We start from the raw sequence: 16,619 nt of genomic DNA on the forward strand, positions 1-16,619 counted from the left end.
AAGGAAGGGAAAGTCTACAAATAGAGGTAGAATACAATTAAAAAACAACACTATCTCCTTAACTTGAGCAGGAAGGGTGAAGAGTTTAGATGCCAGAAGTATCAGCTGGCTCCTAATATTGGGGAATAAAGAACCCAGATCAAACTGTGGCTGAAAAAATGAATGTCTTTAATCACAGTCAATAAGTTTGTGTTTTTAAAGAAGTCTATTTTTTTCCCCAGTGGTACCAGAAGAGACACTGGATTTGGGCTTATGGAGGCACACGGAGGTATGTACTATATAGTTCCAACCCAACTATAGGACCGAGGGTGCCTCTGTAAAATGGGCTTGGGGGTCTCCCTCGTGTCCAGGCCCAACGTCCTCATGATCTCCAAGGCTTCTCAGCAGAAGGCTTCAGGTGCCAGCCAGCTGCCCCCCATCCAACAAGGGCCTCCTCCTCAGCGGTCCATCATCCCCCGCCCCCCTCAGGTAAGCAGTCTAAATCTTCTGGGGAATGGTCTAAGTGTCCGTTACTAAGGATGGCAAATTTTCACATTATCCTTTTATTATGTGAACGAATCAGGCTGAGACAGTGGTGAAATCCAAATTTTTTTACTACCAGTTCTGTGGGCGTGGCGTGGCTCGGTGGGCGTGGCTCGGTGGGCGTGGCAGGGGAAGGATACTGCAAAATCCCCAATCCCTCCTCACTCCAGGGGAAGGATACTGCAAAATCCCCATTTCCTCCTTACTCCTGGGGCCAGCTAGAGGTGATATTTGCTGGTTCTCCGAACTGGTCAAAATTTCCGCTAGTGGTTCTCCAGAACCTGTTAGATTTCACCCCTGGGCTGAGAGATCAATTCTCTCACATAGCAAATAACCTTGTGAAAACCCCATTTTTCTTTAACCAGGAGAGGTTATACCTGAGAAATTGTTCATGTCATAATAAGATGTGAGGGTTGGGATAGCGGAGGGTGAGTGAGCTGATTTATAAGTATATTCCACACCTGTTATTTATTTTAACTTTTCCAGGCTCCTACAACATCCGGGGGGGGGGAACCGATGAGGAGTGCGAGGGAGAAGAATGCCACGTAAGTCTACATTGCATCTCAAAAATATAAAATATAAAATTCTGGATCAGTGTGATCTGCTTCCACAGGTTGCAGAGTTATCTGTGCAGGGCTGAAAGGCAGGAGAACAGGGGCGAAATCTAAACATCTTCCCTACGGGTTCTGTGGGCGTGGCTTATTTTGTGGGCGTGTTTTCTGGGTCAGCGGCTGCTTCTTTCCCCTGCTGCTCTTGCTGGGAATGGGAAAGAGTCTTTCGCAGCACCGCGAAATTTAGCTTTGGGTCCGACTTCACTCCCAACAGGAAAGCTCTGCTGCCTGCAGTGTTTTCTGGACTGGGAGGACCCAAAGAGGCAACTCCTGGCTGTGCGCTTTCCCGGGGCCCTGAGGGCTGCCCTCCCGGAGCACCACTGCCACCGCTCTGGAGCTCTCCTTCCGCCACTGCTGCCGTGGGTGGAGCTCACCATCAGGATCAGGATCAGTAAGTCCTTGCTTTGCTCCCTGGGAAGGGCTTCATCATGGAGGGCGGTGTGCCCAGACCAGGCGCTTTCTCTCGGGCCTCCCACCTCGCATGTCTCGGGTGGGTCTCTCTTTCCTAGCCTTTGAAGAAGGAAGGAGGGAGGGAAGGGAGGGGAGAGAGAGAGAGAGATAAGAAAGAGAGAGAGAGACAAGAAAGAAAGAGAAAGAAAAAAAAGAGAGAAAGAAAGAAAGAAAGAAAGAAAGAAAGAAAGAGAAAGAGACAAAGAAAGAATAGGAAAGAAAGAAAGAAAAAGAGAGAAAGAAAGAGGAAGGAAGGGAGAGAGAGAGAGAAGAGGAAGGAAGGACCACAAACCCTGGCACTAGAAGTGGCTTCAGAAGATGCATTGAAACAGGACAGCAATCTAAGACTGGAAGGGACCTTAGAGGCCATCTAGTCCAACCCCCTGCTCCAGCAGGAAACTTTATATCGTCTGGATTATTTGGGTGCCTCTAACAGAGAGGAAAAGTGCCAGAAAGGAGAAGGAGTTTACTAGGACAAGGCTGCCATGCAGAGGAAGGCAGAGATAGTCCTTGACTTATGACCACAATTGAGCCCAAAATTTTGGTTGCTAAGCAAGAGCGTTGTTAAGTAGGTTTCACCCCATTTTACTCCCTCCATGACATCACCTGGCTCTAACAGTCAGGCTAGGGAAGAAGATCTGAAGGCGTCTGGAATGTATCTTCCTTCCTGAGAAGGAGGCTAAGTGACTGCAGCTCTTGTGTGGGACCCGGGAGAGGAGTAAGAAAGCAATGTGCCATGTGCCATGTGTGCTCTCAGCAGCCAGAGCAGCTCCTTATAGGCCGAGTGAGTGTCAGTTACAAAGCCCGGGAAACTCAGAGTCAACAGCTGCGCTCTGATTGGCTCATTCAAACGTTCAAACCAGAAACCAATCAAAGCCAATCAATAGGCACAGCAAACCATGAGAGAAGTTTTCCCTCACAACTTCAGTTTGTTTTTCGACTTGAATTGTACATCTTATATGTTATGTTAAAGGAGGAAGTACTCTGAGGGGATTTATCTTGGTCTGATTTTTTTCTTTTACATTTCCAAAACCTGGCCTTTTAATAGGGGTGTGTAGACTTTCTTTGCTAAATACTGAAGTAAAAACTTAAGTAATCCAACTCTTATAAACAACTCTTATCAACACATTAAACCTTAATATTTAAGTCACTAATCCAATCCCTTAAGACTACCCTGGAGGTGTATCTAAAGTCCCTCAAACTGTACCCATTGGCCATTTTTACGGAGCCTTTCTAAAAGACCCAATAAATGGTGAGAGGATTGTTGGTAGAAATAGCAAGACTGAATTTATACACCGAGACAAACATAAAGGTATTTTTAATATTTTTCAATGGAAGAAAATGTTCGATGAGTCAAGTAAAAAACTTAAGGGTCTAATTTCTCTCTGGTTTTCCTATTTACAGCAACCGAAAGCAGAAGTCGTTCTCCCTGACTGAGGAGCTCCTGAGTAAAAACGCCCAGCTTTCGGAGAAGAACGCAGAACTCTGCAGGGAGGTGGAGGAGAAACTGCGGAGGTGAGAAACCCTGACTTTCTCTTCCAGGATTTCCTCTTCAATTCTCCTTAGCTCCCTACCCCGGACACACATTACACAACGTTCTGCGTTGAATTACGTTGCCTGGATGGGTGGGAGACATCATGAATCTCTTGACAGGGACTTTTCCTGGCCAAATCCTCTGAATTTAGGAGGTCCCTGCTTTGATCTCCTCCTCTGCTGCTCACTGACCTCAGTTCTCGGCTCCCCCTCGGCTCTCCCCAGTTCAGTCTTCTCCCCCTTCTGTCCCCATTAGAAAGTTTGGAAATTGTTTTGAATTGGTTGGTGCCTTTTCTGGTATGAAAGCCAAAAAAGGGGGGGGAAAAGGTTTTAAGATCTGAAGATTCCTTTGTGGTACTTGTAGATTATGTAATGCTAAATACTGAAAGTAAACATTCATTCATTTGCACTTAAATAATGTTGTGAAGACTGAAGAAGCGAATCAAATCCCTTCAGAATATGGTGGCGATGTAGACAGGATCTACCGATTTGTCAGTTTTTCTGAGCATTTCTGAAGTGCCTAATAAATCATTGAAATCCTTCCTGCTTTGGTTCCTGTGAGAAGAACTTGGCACTGTAGCTGTGGCAACAGAAATGGCAAAACTCAAGTATTTATTTATTTATTTATTTGTTTATTTGTTTATTTGTTTATTTATTTATTTATTTATTTATTTATTTATTTATTTATTTATTTATTTATTTATTTATTTATTTATTTATTTATTTATTAAATTTATATACCGCCCTATTCCTGAGGGACTCAAGGCGGTGAACAGCGAACGATAAAAAATACATGTAATACAAATGTTAATTAAACAAAAACCAATTAAAATATACTAAACACTCTGGTCCTAGATAATTCAAGACATCCCAGTTTAAAATAAAATCAAAAAGCAATATAAAGGGAAAGTTAGGCCAGGCCGGCCTGCTGAAACAGGAATGTTTTGAGGGCATGGCGGAAAGTGCGCAGATCCGGAATCTTCTGTATCTCTGGGGGGAGCTCGTTCCAGATGGTGGGTGCCCCCACAGAAAAGGCTCTCCCCCTGGGGGCCGCCAGTCGACACTGTTTGGCTGACAGCACCCTGAGAAGCCCCTCTCTATGGGAGCGTACTGGGCGGTGAGAGGCTATTGGTGGCAGAAGGTGGTCTCGTAAGTACCCCGGTCCTAAGCCATGGAGCACTCTAAAGGTGGTAACTAAGACCTTGAAGCGCGCCCGGAAGACCACAGGGAGCCAGTGCAGCTCGCGCAGGAGGGGAGCCACATGGGAGCGCCATGCTGCTCCCATAACTATCCGCGCGGCCGCATTCTGGACCAGCTGGAGCCTCCGGGTGCTCCTCAAGGGGAGCCCCATGTAGAGAGCATTACAGTAGTCCAGGCGTGAAGTGACGAGGGCATGAGTGACCGTATTTAACGAGTCCCAATCCAGAAAGGAACGCAACTGGCGAATCAGGTGAACCTGATAAAAAGACCTCCCGGCCACAGCCATCAAGTGTTCTTTTAAAGACAGCCGTGAGTCCAAGAGGACGCCTAAGTTGCGAACCCTCTCCGTGGGGGCCAACGACTCATCCCCAATAGTCAGTGATGGCACCAACTGACTATATCGGGACGTCGGAAACCACAGCCACTCGGTCTTGGATGGGTTGAGCCTGAGTCTGTTCCTCCCCATCCAGATCCGTACAGCCTCCAGGCACTGGGACATCACTTTAAGGGCATCATTGGGGTGGTCCAGGGTGGAGATGTATAGCTGAGTATCATCTGCATACTGATGATACTTCACCCCAAAACCACGGATGATCTCACCCAGCGACTTTTTTTTTTAATTAAAAAGTAAGGCTGGGTAAAACAAAGGAAGTGCCAGGCATTTTAGTTAGTTTTCATTTTAAAAGGGTTTGATGATTCAAGGGAAGACCTGAGGGGGCTCATTTCCCTCTTGTCTTCCTATTTTACAGAATCCAGATGTTGGAGCAACAAAACCTCCATCTCCACTGCAGGGTTCTGAAGGAAGCTGGGAAGAGCCAGGAGCTCCTCAGGGAGAACCAAGAGTTGCGGGAACAACTGGACAGGTAAGAAATACCGTGTTTCCCAGAAAATACGACCTTCTCCAAAAATAAGTCCTAGCCTGATTTTTTTGGGGTGGGCCTAATATAAGTGAAGGGGAGGGCGTGGCCAGCACAGGAGGCAGCCCTTCCCTTCCCCGGTCACTTCATGGAGGCTCGGCCCCTTAATTGCAGCCCGTGAATCAGCTGAGCCAGCGAGGGCCGGGCAACTCGGCCCAGATCTCTGGAGCACCTCCCCAGCTGCCTGCCTGCCAGGGCCCCCTTCGCCAGCAGTCGCGCTGCCCTGCATGAGCTCCATGGCGGCCCTGCAGCAAAATGGAAGAGGGAGAGGGAGATCATCCCTTCTTCCTTTGCACCCCAAAACCCCATCTTCCCTGGCCACCAAGTCCCCTGCATGCCCCCCTCTCACTGGAGCAGGACGTGCAATCCAATACCGGTATTACCCATGGAGCCTCCCAAGTGCAACGTTCTGCTGTCGCTTCGGAGCAAACCTCCTCCTCCCCCCCCCACATTTTCCTACCAATCGTTCTTTCCTTGGCACCACAGGACGTCCCCAAAATGTTCCATCCGAAGGCTTCAGCTTTTGGGAGAGGCCTCTGTGCTGCGATCCCAAATAAAGGACAGTGTGTGTGTGTATGAGAGAGAGAGAGAGAGATTCAACCTCGGAGAGTTATCCAGGGCTGGCAGCAATGTGCTCTCTCTCTCCCTCTCTGTCACACGCACACACACACACACAAACACACACAAACACACACACACACACAAACAGAGGTCCCTCAGCCCCCCCCCACTCCCACCCCCAAGGCAGCCTCATCCCTTCACTAACCTGCTTTCCAGCTCCGTTCTCCGCTGCGCATGCAGGGAACGGACAGAAGTCTGGGACTCCAGTAAAAGAAATAGTTGAGACCTTCAAACTTTGCGAGATTTTTTTTTTCTTTTTGTATGAAAAGTTGGAAGGTCTCAATTATGGTGGGTTTTTTTACCAGAGTCCCACAGACTTCTTGCCCCACATGCTCAGCCGAGAACGGAGCTGGAAAGCAGGTTAGTGAAGGGATGTCGCTGCCATGGGGGGATGGGGGGGTGAGAGACCAGTGTGTGTGTGTGTGTGTGTGTGTGTGTGTGTGTGTGTGTGAGAGAGAGAGAGAGAGAGAGAGAGAACATCACCACCAGCCCTCCAAGGTTGGATCGGATCTCTCTCTCTCCCTCTCTCCTTCTCTCTTGCAGTGGCGGAGCTTCAGTGGCTGGCCGGTGGGGCGCTTCTCACTCACCCTGCCTGGGGCATGCCGCAGCCGAGATGTGCCCAGCAGTAGCTGGGTCAGTAGGCAGGGTGAGTGAGAAGCTCCAGGCCCTGATGCTGGGTGGCTGGGAGGCTTTCAGCTCATCTGGCAGTCCTGCAGTGACTGGTAAGGTGGAGGTAAGGGAGGGGCTTCACCTGGTAAGGGTGGGGCTCTCATGACTCCCCTGGCACACTGGGGGGCAAGTCAAGGGAAGGGAGGGGAAGAGCCTCTTTTCTTTCTCAAATGGGTAAAAGGCCCCCATTCCTCCATTCCAGCTATGGGGAGAGAGTGTCAGCAAAGTTCTGCCATGTGCTGGTCACTCAGGAGTGCCAACATCACTTCTGAAGAAGCCCACTTGGCTGGTGACCTCTCTGTGGAGACCTTCTCTGTCTTTCTCCAAACGCCTGTTCTGAAGCTCTGATTCTTGGATGGCCATTCTGACCTGGTTCACTCCTTCTCTCTTGTCCTCCAGAGTTTTCTGCTGGTCTTCCATTGTGGCCTGGTAAACAGAGGTCTGCTGCTGATGCCGATTGTTGAGTTGCTTCTTCTCATTTCCCCTCACATTCTGAAGACGGGTGACTTTCTGCCTCAGTTGGATGGAGTGGCTTTTCTCCACAAAGTGGAACCTTGGTCCATCTCAGCCAGTTCATGCTGCAGACTCTAGAGGTGCTTCTTAAGTTCTTAAGAAGGTTCCAGACCTCTTTGAGGAGTTTCTCAGAGGTTCTAAGGCAGCCTTCTCAAGTCTGAGGAAGGCCACTTGGCTAGTAACCTCAGACATTTCTTTCTGGAGTTCTTCAGTGTGTTTCACCAAAGATTTCTTTTCTAGCTCTAACTGGTGGATCATCGTGTTGGCATGGTCCAACCTTCCTTTGTTCTCCAGCAGAGTTTTCTGCAGGTCTTCTGTTGTGGTCTGAAGTTGATCCACAGTCTCCTTGAGACAACTGTGCTGCTCTTCCATCCGTTGTTTGTCTTTCTTGAATTCCTGGATCTGAAAGTCAAAGGAATCTCTCAGCTGGTTAATCTGGAGATGGAGGCCATCACTGCTCTCTGAGAGATTCCCCAAGGATCTTCCCTCAAGGACCTTTTCTTCCCTGGTGCTGACCTGTTTGAAAAATGGAGAGACACGGTCACTTCCTCTCTCAGTTCAGGGGACATTTTGCTAACCGGCCTTAAGTCCACAGATGCCTTCAAGGGTCCCAGTTTGAGAAACACTGAGACAATCCATCACAACTGGTCTCCCTTCAAACTGTCCCGACTTCCCATTTGATTCTGGCTCCAATTCGAGGCATCTCATCTATCGAAACTCTCCAAAGGAGTCAGAATCAGCGATCGATCAATTCGGCCATCTCTGGCACTGCTAGGGGGCTTCTGATCACAGGGAAAGGGGGAGGTGACCATTCGGATTAGGAAAGAGCCCCCCCTCCAAGTACTTACCAGCCCCATCCAAGGCACGAAAGCCTGGAGGGTCACCTTGGGCCAGTCCCTCCCTCTTAGCCGTAGCCTACCTCACAAGGTTCTTGTGAGGGCAAAGGCGTCTTCAGTACGTTCATGCCTTCAGCTATTTAGAGAAACAATAAAGGTGGATAAAAACCTGAGTAATAAAAAATGAAAATATATAAATAATTCAATCACCAGGCTGAGTCTGTTTGGGAAATAACTACATCTGGCCAATGGAATCCCTTTTTAGGTTAATTTCCCCAGGTCAGTTTCCAGCTTTGGGGTCTCAATGCCTCTCCAACTGGGACATCCCGAAGCCAATTTTTTCCCGAGTTGATATCGCTGCCCGCCAGCCGCCCGGCCCCAGCCCCTTTCCCGAGACAAGGACCTTCGAGATGGTGGATGAGGAGTTTGGTGACAGGTATGGAGGCTGCAGACACGGCAGGTATCAGCACGTCTGTCGTGTTTGGTTGAACCCCATTTCACTCATCTCTCCCCCCCTTAATTCTGCCTTAAAGGGGAGGGTCTCTCCCTCCTGAGGAGCCCAGGCGAGGGAGGCCCTGCGATGCCCCCAGTGCTGCCATCCAATCCAGCCACTTTCCAGGGATGCTGAGCAGAGCCTCCATGATGTGGTCCAGACTCCCCAAGGATGCTGGCGGTTGCCATGGTGAGCTCCAGCCAATGAGCTCAGGAGGAGCCTCTGACGTCACAAGCCAAGGCTCTGATTGGCCGGGACCTAAGATTTGAATAATAACCCCCAACCGGCTGCCTTCACCTGGGGGGCGGGGCTTATCCACTGAATCTTAAAGGGCTCTTACAAGGAAGCCCTGAATCCCGTCAATCAGAGCTCGTCCATCTGAACGGACAGCTGTCAGTTGTCTGGAGAGCTGGGAAGCCACAGGTTGTTCCCCTTGTTTGGGGGTGCAGTCCAAATTGAAACGTTGTCCCTTGTATCTGGAGTCCGGCATTAGAGAGCCAGGGAATCCAGGCTTTCCTCTCCAGGCCCGGCTGAAGAGGAGTTGGAAGAGAAATGGGAGGAAGGATCAGGGATCATTCAGCTGAAGAAGAGATGGTGAGAAGGTGGCTGAAGAAACGCAGGGATTCAATTTCACACCGTCCCTAATCAAGGACCCCGTAGTCGTCTTCTGCTTACAACCAGGAGAGTCCCAGGTTCTGATGGCCCTGAAAAAAGGGATCTATGACGGGTCCTCGCACGTATGACTGAAAGCAGCATCCCCATGGTCACACGCTCCTGACAACGGGCACGGAAATACGACAAGCAACATCAAAGGTCGAAACTGAACTTGCTTAATGACCACCTGATTCACAAAAAAGATGTGCTTAATAACCATGGCAGGAACATTGCAAAACTGAGAGCAACTCACTTAACGACCACCCAGCTTACCAATTGCAATACTGGTAGTAAGTCAAGGACTATCTTAAGGATGCAGCAGCGGACTGATCTGGAAAAGCTGAAGCAGGCTTGGATTTAAACAGGGTTGGGAGACCACCAGGAGATGCCAGGGTTCGGTTGAGAAGGGAGTCGGAAGCTTTTTCTCCCTTTTCCCTCCCCTGTTTTCCCTCCCATTTTCTCCTGCATTTCTGCATTTTATATTATCAACTGAGAAAAAAATAGAAAAGCAGAGAGAGAGAAAAAGGCAGAGGCCGACCTCTCCTGCTCTCAAGAAAACCGCCTGGACGCAGCCGTCCAATTCATGGGGCTGATCCCACCACACCAAGGGCAGGGGGGCTTTCATTCCTCTGGGACCCGCAGAGTGACCAGCCGATGTCGGAAATACTCACTTAATGACAATGACTATTGCAAGGACCCACCTCCAGAACCCGAGGGGTTGGGGGGGGTCTCTGTGTCCAGGAGTTTCTCCCCTTTGCTCTCGGATGGGGCTGCTCTACCCCAGAAAGACCCGGGGGGGGGGATTGTGGTTCTGCTGGAACATGAGGCAGCAGTGGGGACGAGCAGGGCCTTTGCCCAAAATCCACCCTGCCTTAACATTGCTAGGAAGCAAGAGATCCTGAGTTCAAGTCCTGCCTTAGGCCTGAAAGCCTGTTTGCTAACCTCGGGAAAGACCCTCTCTTTCAGACAAGCCCACCTCACAGGGTTATTGTTGTGGGAAAAAAAGGAAAAAAAGGAAGAGGAAGAGTTGGACATGTTCACCTCCTTTAGTTATTTGTAAAAATAATAAAACACTGGTGGAAAATCTAACAAATACAAAAACCAGCTTTCCTGCTTCTGTTTGCAGGGAATCTGTCACAGCCTTGTGCAGATACAGGAATTTCTCTTCTCACAAGGAGGAAGAGTTTTTTTTATCATGTCTTCCAATTTCACTCACTCCCTTTTTTTCAGCCTTTGGGGGCATTGGACCCCCTCCCAGCCCTGGGACACAGCAGGTTTCCCTGTTTCTTTGGGAAAGATTCCTTCCCCAATCAGAGTCCACCTGAGCCCCATCATCCACTTCCCTCCCTGCCTGGGATCAGCTGAATTCCTCCATTCAGACAACAGAAAAAAGGGAGTTTGCACAAAATCTCAGGGTCAGCCTCCATTCTTCCACACAGAGGGTCCCTCTCACTCTGCAAAGCCAAATTCCCCCTCAGTTCCTGGATACCTCCAGACATCGCTTGGCTGAGCTCACAGCAGGGCCAGGGTGGCTGAGAAATTGGGACGGAAGGGACCACAAACCTTTCCAGACACAAGAGACTCTTAGACACACAGACTGTGGTCTCACACACACTCCTCAATGGTGCCTTTATGTGGCAGTGGGAAGGGTTATGGGATCAATCTCACAACACTCACCCTATAGGGCTGCCCCATCTGTTGTCCCTGGTGGCAGATGGAAGATTGTGAATCCCACTCCTGACACCAGTTTCTCTGGAATGAAACACAGGACCTAAAAAACCCAATAATCCAGGCTCACTGCAGTTGTTATTTATTCAGTGTCCATTGGAGGAATTTCCCTCCAGAAAACAGTGGGAGGAAATATTTAGAGACAAAAGGATGCACTCATATTTATACATTCCAGGAAAGGAGGCGAAAAGGACAATCGTACATATGTATATTTCATTTAATAGATGATGTAAGCATGAATACTCAGAATTAGGGAGACTCAAGTTACCTCCCCAGCCTTGTATTGTTGCTACCCTCAAGAAAGAGTTATTGTGTAAACAAAAAGAAACGTCTCAGTTGCGTTGCCAGAGCAGTTTGGGTGAAATGTACTGAGAAATGAGGCCATCAACGTTGCTCCATACATTCCTTCTCTATTTCTGTCTTGCTAACATGCTCCCATTTCTCCAAGAAATTTGTCTCCTTACAATCTTCCACACACCCTTTATTTATTTCAAGAAAAATAGTTGGCCCACTCATGCATGCAGAACAGCGTGGACCATTTTCCATGTTTGGACTGTGAAAAACGTTAAAAGTTGAAATTCCTCAGTCTCACATTTCCACATTTCTTCTGGCTGAAAGTTGCTCCTTTGTGAAGAATTCAAAAATTCCCAAATTTTCGACTTCCTGTTTGCTGCTGGCCGCCGCCAGACGTTCCTTAGGGATCGTCAGCTTCCACTGCCTGTCAGAGCCGCCTTCACAACGGAACGGCGGCTCGAAAAAACTCCGTTCCCATGAGGAAACGGAGATAGAGCCGGCAGGGGTGGGTAGAACTCTCTGCAGAGTCCCAAAAGTTTTTCTTTTACTTTTGGGATGGAGCGGATGAGATGCCCCATATCCCCAGCCGCTGCTCCGGGCTTTGGGAGACCTCTGCTAATGCAGAGCCAGGCGTCAAAAGCAAGCCTGCGAATTTGACAGATTACTCAAAGAAAATGTGAGCTGGACCTGTAATACTGAAGCGCAAGTATTTTACTTATCTTTTAAAAATTACTTAAGAGAATAGAGGAAGAGAAAGAGGAAAAAAGTTTCTTTTTAAAATGGCGTCTGCCGCGGCTGGAGAAGAGTTTGAGAGGGAAAGTTCTTCCGTTTTTTATTATTACAATGTAGCGGAATAAATACCACTGGCTACATTTGTAGACAAAACTCCGCTCCTGTTTTTGTTTTTCTCTTTTTTCCCTGGAGGCTTGAGTGTTGCTGGCTGGAAGTCTTTTGTCTTGTTTTTTTTTTTTTTCTTCTTCTAACAAAGCCTGCTTAGGCGGAAACATGGCACTGAGGCTTGTGAAGTCAGACAAACAAATAGGTGGGGGGGATTCCCCCACTAAGAATTTAAAGGAACAAGTTTTAACTCTTCAGTCCCAGAAACCTGATTTTAATATAATAGAATTTCTCTTAGAGGAGATTGAAAGAAGGGATGAGATTGTGAATCAGCAACTTGAAAAATTTAAGCAGGAAACTAAGGAATTGGTGAAATCCAAGTTTGACTTTTTGCAGCAAAAAATTTTAAAATTGTCAGAATTCATGATTCGGTTGGATACAAATACTAATTTACTAGAGTCAAAAATGGATGAAATTCAAGATAAATTGGACAATAGAATTCAAAAAATTGAAAATGATTTGTTAAATATTCAGGATTATAGTTCAGAAGAAAAATCTAAAATGGATGCTGACCAAAAGTCTGGTAATGTAGAATATCTGGAACAGAGGATTCAAAAAGAGGTTCTAAAGATACAATATAATTTCACAGAATATGCAATAAGACTTAGAGGTTTGCAGGAAAATAACAGAGATGAATTAAGGAAAATATCTTCTGAATTTCTAGCTGGGATTTTAAAGATTCAACCTGAGGAAGTGTTTTGTAGGATTGACAGAGCTTATCGAATAAACTCCTGGACTGCCAAGCAAAGGCAATTGCCTAGAGATGTGGTAATCTATTTTTCAGATAAAGAAATTAGGAATAAAATTGTGCAAAATTCCTTCAATTCTAATTTGCAATTGTATGGAAGAAAGATTTGGATTTACAAGGAACTCCCACCTAAGATATTAATGGAAAGGAAGAAATTTGGCTTTCTGGTGTCTGAGTTAAAAAGGAGAAATATTCAATTCCGGTGGGACGTCCCAGTTGGTATTATATTGAGATATCAAGGAGAAAGATACCAGTTAAATACTGTTGAAAGAGCGGAAGAATTTTATCAAAATAGGTTGAAAATGAATTTAACGTCTTCAGATATAATACAGGATAAGCAGAAGGAGCTGGAACTAAAGACAGAGACTGTACCAGATAAATTGCCTTTGGATTTATCGGATACCCCAGCTGGATTATCTACAAATTTGAGAGAAGTGCCATCTGATTTTAATGTGATGACTTATCAAGGCAAGGACAAGCATGGAAACCAATTAGAGGATATACAAGGGATAAAAAAGAAATGCGAGACACAAAAAATTAGGATGGAGGTCAAACCCACAAAAAGAAAACAAAAAAAGAAATAGGTTGTACAAAAATAGAAATTTCTAACCCAAGCAACAGTGAAGCCAGTGATTTTAAAATATGAATGATTATGTGAAAACATAGAGGAGGCGACATATTGGTCAATATCATCCTGAGGATAGTGGCAGATCTCTGCATTGCCGTAATTTTGGGACATGGAAAGAGCCTCAAATTGATGGTTTTGAATTATCTACTTTGAAACTTCTTTTTGTGTTGATAAATATATTATAATTATCTTGAATTATAAGGCAAGAGAATCACATTGGGACATGCAGAAGATCGGGTTGTTACCCAATACGATGATGGAAATTAATAATTCTGATGAAACCCACAATTATTATTATATGGAATACAATTATAATGTCACTCGGGTGGTTGTTTTTACTTTTATATATATAAGAAGATGTTTACTACTGATGGGGGCAGATATGATTGGAGATCTTGAATAAACTGTTGCATCCGCAAGCTATGTCACCCTATTATGGATGTTGGTTTTAACAATCCAGTGGAAAGACTTCAAGAAGATATTATATGGACTATAAATTTAAAGTTATTGTCTTTTCTTTTTTTATTTAGATATAATGGAATATATATATATATATATTTTTAAGTAGTGTGGGCAGTGAATTAAAGATATCAAGAATTGTTGTGTATGGTAAATTTGTAAGACAGTGGGTGAATAAGCTAGCTACAGATTGATTAGTTTAAGAAAAGGGATTTTTAAGTGATACATTTAGGGGAGTGGAGGAAATGGATAGAGTGGAATAAATGTTAAATTAGATTTTATGGGGAGCCCGCTTTGAAATGTTATTAAAGTAGGACTTATTGTATAGTTTTAAAGTGGAAGGTGGTTTTGAATTGTTGCAATAATGCATAGATATAAAACACTATTATGCTAAATTAGAGTTATTTTATAATAGTTATAGTATAATGTGTTTTTTTTTTTTCTCTCTTCTTCTTTTCTGAAATGTATGGATAAAGGGGGATTTATAATACTTTTAGTAAGTAAAGGTCAGTATTTTGAGGAGGGAGTAAGTAATCTGTTATGAATTAGGGTTTTTTTTTGTTACGAAGAAGTCACAGGGGGGGAAGGGTGGGGAGGGGGGGTTAGGGAGGGGGGGGAGGGGGGGGAAAAAGGGGGAAAAATTTGTATTTGAAAACCTTTTCAATAAAAAAAAAAAAAAATTCCCAAATTTGAAACATATACACAGTGGTGGGATTCAATTTTTTTAACAACCGGATCTGTGGGCGTGGCTTAGTTGGGGCTGTGGCTTGGTGGTCATGTGACTGGGTGGATGTGGCTAGCTGGTCATGTGACTGGGTGGGTGTGGCTAGCTGGACATGTGACTGGGTGGGCGTGGCTATGTGCATAGGGACTACTCAGAGGGCTGAAAAAAGTCATTTCTGACCGGTCCTCACACTTTTGACCGGTTCTCGCACTTATGACCATCCTCACATTTATGCCCGTTGAGGCATTCTTAACAACTGTGTCAGTCATTTCACCACTACTTCTCTTCACCACGGTGACAAGATAGGGTGCAAAATGTAAAATGTGAGGACAGTCGTAAGTTCAAGGACTGGTCAAAAGTGCAAGGACCGGTCAAAAATAACTTTGCCTTTCTCTGCATGGCAGCCTTGTCCTAGTAAACTCCTTCTCCTTTCTGACAATTTTTCTCTCTGTTAGAGGCACCAAAATAATCCAGGAAGGTTTCCTGCTGGAGCAGGGGGCTGGACTAGATGGCCTCTAAGGTCCCTTCCAGCCCTAGATTGCTATCCTGTTTCAACGTATCTTCTGAAGCCACATCTAGTGCCAGGGTTTGTGGTCCTTCCTTCCTTTTCTCTCTCTTTCTCTCCCTCTTCCCCCTTCCTTCCTCTTTCTTTCTCTTCTTTCTTTTTCTCTTTCTCTCTCACCCTTCCTCTTTCTTTGTCTCTTTTTCTTAATCTCTCTTTTCTCTCTCTCTCTCTCCCTTTCTTTCTTTTTTCTTTCTTTTCTTTCTTTCTTTCCTTCTTTTTCTCTTTCTCTCTCTTTGTCTCTTTCTTTTCTTTCTCTCTCCCTCTTTCCTTCTTTCTCTTTCTTTCTTTGTCTCTTCCTTTGTCTCTTTTTCTATTTCTCTCTCTCCCTCCCTCCCTTTCCTCCTGAAATGCCAGCAAAACCCACCACTTTGCTCCTAAGGTGGTCTAGGGCAGGGGTCTCCAACCTTGGCAACATTTAGTCTTTGGACTTCAACTCCCAGAGTTCCTCAGCCAGCAAATCTGGCTCCCTCTCTCTCATGTTGCTTCTCGGCCTGAGCAACAAAGCCCCCCCCGCCCCCCGCCGGACCTTTGGTCTCCTCAGCCTGTCAGTAGAAGGAAGGACAGGCAGGAGGGCGCTGGGGGGAGGGGGGGCTGTCCGGCCAGGTCAAGTGCAGGACCAGGTATTAAAGGAGGAACCATCTGTGCTTGGAAGAGGATCCCACCCCACCCCACTTCCCTTTTACCTTTCTTTAACGTGTCCCGCTTCCCGCCCCAAACCTTGGGAGACGGCGTCCTCCGCGCCACAAACCCCTTGAGGTGGCTGCAGGAGGGGGAAAAGAAAAGAAAAGCCTTGGCCTCTGAAGCCTCTTGAAGGCTTTGAAGGTGTGTGTGTGTTTGGTGGCGCTGAAGTGAGCCACGCAATCGGCCCCTTGCCTTCCGCTGCCTCTTCCTTCTCTCTGCCAACAGAAGTCGGAGGGGGAAAGGCAGTTGCTTTGCTGAGTGTTTCTCCGCGTTTCCAGTGAGGGCGGCTGACTTGGGATGAAATGCAGAGAAACGCTTGGCGAAGCAACTGCCTTTTCCTCTCTGACTTCTGTTAGCAGAGAGAAGGAAGAGGCAGAGGTGGAGGCGGCAGCGGAAGGCAAGGGGCCAATCGCAGCTGGTGTGGTTATCCAGCGGGCTCCCTTCACGTGGCTTCCTTCAGTGCCGCCAAACACACACACACGTTCGAAGCCTTCAAGAGGCCAAGGTTTGTTTTTTTCTTTTCCCCCTTGAGGGCCTTGCTGCATGGAGGACGCCGTCTCCCAAGGTTTGGGAGAGAAGCGGGGCGCATTAAAGAAAGGTAAAATGGAAGCGGGTTGGGGTGGGTGGCAAGGTGGCCATGGGGACCCCAGGAAGGCAGCGTGGAAGGCAGGCAAGCATGGCAGGACTTCGGGGAAGGAAGGAAGCTGCTAGCTCTCTTCCCCACAGCCAGGTGGCCCTGACACAGTTGCCTGCCTTCCCGGCAGTCCCCGTGGCCAGGTCTGCTTGCCTGCCTTCGCAAGCTGGTCTTGGGGATGCTAGGAAGGCCGCGTGGAAGGCAGGGAAGCATGGCAGGGTTACGGGCTGAGGGGAAGGGAG

At 46.8% G+C, this 16,619-nt stretch overlaps 2 long non-coding RNA genes across 2 annotated transcripts; one reads left to right on the forward strand and one right to left on the reverse strand.

Moving 5' to 3' along the window:
- Positions 1-2,495: 2,495 nt before the first annotated feature.
- On the forward strand, positions 2,496-10,120 carry LOC148112006 (uncharacterized). Its single transcript, XR_015730021.1, has 3 exons — positions 2,496-3,098; positions 5,066-5,179; positions 6,923-10,120. It is a non-coding gene; the product is annotated as an uncharacterized LOC148112006 (long non-coding RNA).
- On the reverse strand, positions 4,965-8,010 carry LOC148112007 (uncharacterized). Its single transcript, XR_015730018.1, has 2 exons — positions 7,885-8,010; positions 4,965-7,552 (listed from the first exon to the last, which is right to left on the reverse strand). It is a non-coding gene; the product is annotated as an uncharacterized LOC148112007 (long non-coding RNA).
- Positions 10,121-16,619: the final 6,499 nt, after the last annotated feature.

Source organism: Pantherophis guttatus, chromosome 15, assembly GCF_059756535.1.
Source record: "Pantherophis guttatus breed Tessera chromosome 15, ASM5975653v1, whole genome shotgun sequence".
Classification (NCBI taxonomy): domain Eukaryota; kingdom Metazoa; phylum Chordata; class Lepidosauria; order Squamata; family Colubridae; genus Pantherophis; species Pantherophis guttatus.